Source organism: Rutidosis leptorrhynchoides, chromosome 1 (genome assembly GCF_046630445.1).
Source record: "Rutidosis leptorrhynchoides isolate AG116_Rl617_1_P2 chromosome 1, CSIRO_AGI_Rlap_v1, whole genome shotgun sequence".
Classification (NCBI taxonomy): domain Eukaryota; kingdom Viridiplantae; phylum Streptophyta; class Magnoliopsida; order Asterales; family Asteraceae; genus Rutidosis; species Rutidosis leptorrhynchoides.
In genome coordinates this window covers 312,739,931-312,744,560 of record NC_092333.1, presented here as the reverse complement: position 1 = coordinate 312,744,560, position 4,630 = coordinate 312,739,931, and positions in this window count along the sequence as shown.

The window sequence follows — 4,630 nt, the reverse complement described above, 5'->3', positions numbered from 1 at the left end:
CATATTGCCCAACTTGCTGCGGAATGAGAACCATCCCACATCATATAAAATTAAGCTGTTAAGAGTGCGGAACACGGTTAACAACGGCTGCTTGTCATTGGCGTGGCAATACATTTCGAAAAGCACAATTTTGTTCACCGCATTTGGGTGAAGCTGTGCTAACGCAACCCTGTAGTGTTCGCATACACTGCGAACAAATTCGGTTAAAGGAAAACGGAGGTTGCCCTGCAAAATGGCAGCCTCATATACCGTAATCATCCCCTTAGGGGAAGTATCGGCTCGGTCCTCGTGAAGGGGCACGGTTGGAACAAAATACCCAAGTGGCGGATACCACTCTCTAAGGGTTTGTAGTTTGGCCTCTGTCATATATGACACAAAACCGCCGGGAGTATGCATCGATGCAGAAGCAGCCATTAATAATATGCAAGGAAAAATTGAGTATGGAAGTGATGAAATTGAAGGTCGAATTGAGAAAATCAAAGGCTGAATTGGCTAATTGTCAATTACGATTGCGGTTGTAAGATTGCAAATTGAATACGAAATTGGGAAAGGAAAACGTAAAGTTTTTGTGCGGCGTTGTCTGCTATTTATAATTGGGATTAGGGCGAGCAAGTTGAAAAGGTAATCATTGAATTTTAACGGCTGTAATTACTGTGACGCGTAAAACGGTAAAAATCTAGCCGTTAAAATAAGCTGATTTGACAGAATAGCGAAAGTTACCGTTGTAATTACGCGTTTCGCCTAATTAAAACAACGGTAATAAATGGACAGTAAAAAATTTATAATAAAGTTCGCGAGATATTTTAAGATGCACTTCTTTATTTTTAGAGTTTATCATGATGCATTTGCTTCGCGAAAATGCATCATAATAAACTGGGGGGACTTGATCATATACATAGCATTGTATATGTATATTTTATTTTCTAAAAAGCTAAGGACAGAACTACGCGGATTATAAGGCACAGTTATGCAATATTCGCTGAAAATAAATACTGCAGTTATGTATTCGCTGAAATACCAAACTGCGGTTTGATCCGCTGACTTTCCGCGGAGAGCCGAGCATCTCGTAGACCGCGGATATCACGGATACTATAAATAGGGAGCTTGGTCTCTCATTTATGGGTTGTTGATTCTCTGCCATTTGCCTAAGCCTTTGTAGATTTCACTTGTGACTTTGCCCAAGGACTTCTTACATTGAGTTAAGGTGAATCATGCTAATCGATAACGAAGACCGGGTCGGGGTGGTTGATCACTTGATAGTTAAAGTGAAAAACGATCATCGGGGCCCAAAATAATCATCGAACATCCCATCCTCCATTATAATCTTATTGCACTCAATCCGTAATTAAGCAACATCATTAATTAAGGATTGATCACGCTGCTTTTATAAATATTTACGAAATAGACACAAGTACTTAAAAATACATTCTACGTTGAGTTGTACCACTGGCATATTTCCCTGTAGCTTGGTAACTAATATTTACATGGGTATTGTAAACGCGAATCCTGTTGATAGATCTGAAATGTCTCGTTCTTATTGATTAAAAACGTTCCATATTAATTGATTTCGTTGCGAGGTTTTGACCTCTATATGAGACGTTTTTCAAAGACTGCATTCATTTTTAAAACAAACCATAACCTTTATTTCATAAATAAAGGTTTAAAAAGCTTTACGTAGATTATCAAATAATGATAATCTAAAATATCCTGTTTACACACGACCATTACATAATGGTTTACAATACAAATATGTTACATCGAAATCAGTTTCTTGAATGCAGTTTTTACACAATATCATACAAACATGGACTCCAAATCTTGTCCTTATTTTAGTATGCAACAGCGGAAGCTCTTAGTATTCACCTGAGAATAAACATGCTTTAAACGTCAACAAAAATGTTGGTGAGTTATAGGTTTAACCTATATATATCAAATCGTAACAATAGACCACAAGATTTCATATTTCAATACACATCCCATACATAGAAATAAAAATCATTCATATGGTGAACACCTGGTAACCGACATTAACAAGATGCATATATATAAGAATATCCCCATCATTTCGGGACACCCTTCGGATATGATATAAATTTCGAAGTACTAAAGCATCTGTTACTTTGGATGGGGTTTGTTAGGCCCAATAGATCTATCTTTAGGATTCGCGTCAATTAGGGTGCCTGTTCCCTAATTCTTAGATTACCAGACTTAATAAAAAGGGGCATATTCGATTTTGATAATTCAACCATAGAATGTAGTTTCACGTACTTGTGTCTATTTTGTAAATCATTTATAAAACCTGCATGTATTCTCATCCCAAAAATATTAAATTTTAAAAGTGGTACTATAACTCACTTTCACAGATTTTTACTTCGTCGGGAAGTAAGACTTGGCCACTGGTTGATTCACGAACCTATAACAATATATACATATATATCAAAGTATGTTCAAAATATATTTACAACACTTTTAATATATTTTGATGTTTTAAGTTTATTAAGTCAGCTGTCCTCGTTAGTAACCTACAACTAGTTGTCCACAGTTAGATGTACAGAAATAAATCGAAAAATATTATCTTGAATCAATCCACGACCCAGTGTATACGTATCTCAGTATTGATCACAACTCAAACTATATATATTTTGGAATCAACCTCAACCCTGTATAGCTAACTCCAACATTCACATATAGAGTGTCTATGGTTGTTCCGAAATATATATAGATGTGTTGACATGATAGGTCGAAACATTGTATACGTGTCTATGGTATCTCAAGATTACATAATATACAATACAAGTTGATTAAGTTATGGTTGGAATAGATTTGTTACCAATTTTCACGTAGCTAAAATGAGAAAAATTATCCAATCTTGTTTTACCCATAACTTCTTCATTTTAAATCCGTTTTGAGTGAATCAAATTGCTATGGTTTCATATTGAACTCTATTTTATGAATCTAAACATAAAAAGTATAGGTTTATAGTCGGAAAAATAAGTTACAAGTCGTTTTTGTAAAGGTAGTTATTTCAGTCGAAAAAACGACGTCTAGATGACCATTTTAGAAAACATACTTCCACTTTGAGTTTAACCATAATTTTTGGATATAGTTTCATGTTCAAAATAAAAATCATTTTCCCAGAATAACAACTTTTAAATTAAAGTTTATCATAGTTTTTAATTAACTAACCCAAAACAGCCCGCAGTGTTACTTCGACGGCGTAAATCCGGTTTTACGGTGTTTTTCGTGTTTCCAGGTTTTAAATCATTAAGTTAGCATATCATATAGATATAGTACATGTGTTTAGTTGATTTTAAAAGTCAAGTTAGAAGGATTAACTTTTATTTGCGAACAAGTTTAGAATTAACTAAACTATGTTCTAGTGATTACAAGTTTAAACCTTCGAATAAGATAGCTTTATATGTATGAATCGAATGATGTTATGAACATCATTACTATCTCAAGTTCCTTGGATAAACCTACTGGAAATGAGAAAAATAGATCTAGCTTCAAAGGATCCTTGGATGGCTTGAAAGTTCTTGAAGCAGAATCATGACACGAAAACCATTTCAAGTAAGATTTCCACTCGAAATAAGATTGTTATAGTTATAGAAATTGAATTAAAGTTTGAATATGATTATTACCTTGTATTAGAAAGATAACCTACTGTAAGTAACAAAGGTTTCTTGATCTTGGATGATTACTTGGAATGGATTTAGAAAACTTGGAAGTAAACTTGCAATCTTGGAAGTATTCTTGATTTTATGAAACTAGAACTTTTGGAATTTATGAAGAACACTTAGAACTTGAAGATAGAACTTGAGAGAGATTAATTAGATGAAGAAAATTTAAGAATGAAAGTGTTTATAGGTGTTTTTGGTCGTTGGTGTATGGATTAGATATAAAGGATATGTAATTTTGTTTTTATGTAAATAAGTCATGAATGATTACTCATATTTTTGTAATTTTATGAGATATTTCATGCTAGTTTCCAAATGATGGTTCCCACATGTGTTAGGTGACTCACATGGGCTGCTAAGAGCTGATCATTGGAGTGTATATACCAATAGTACATACATCTAAAAGCTGTGTATTATACGAGTACGAATACGGGTGCATACGAGTAGAATTGTTGATGAAACTGAATGAGGATGTAATTGTAAGCATTTTTGTTAAGTAGAAGTATTTTGATAAGTGTCTTGAAGTCTTTCAAAAGTGTATGAATACATATTAAAACACTACATGTATATACATTTTAACTGAGTCGTTAAGTCATCGTTAGTCGTTACATGTAAACGTTGTTTTGAAACCTTTAGGTTAACGATCTTGTTGAATGTTGTTAACCCATTGTTTATTATAACAAATGAGATGTTAAATTGTTATATTATCATGATATTATGATATATAATATATCTTAGTATGATATATATACAGTTAAATGTCGTTACAACGATAATCGTTACATATATGTCTCGTTTCGAAATCATTAAGTTAATAGTCTTATTTTTACATATGTATTTCATTGTTAATACACTTAATAATATATTTACTTATCATTTAATATAATTAACTAAGTGTATCAATATCTTAATATGATTCATATGTACCTAGTAAGACGTTGTTATAACGATAA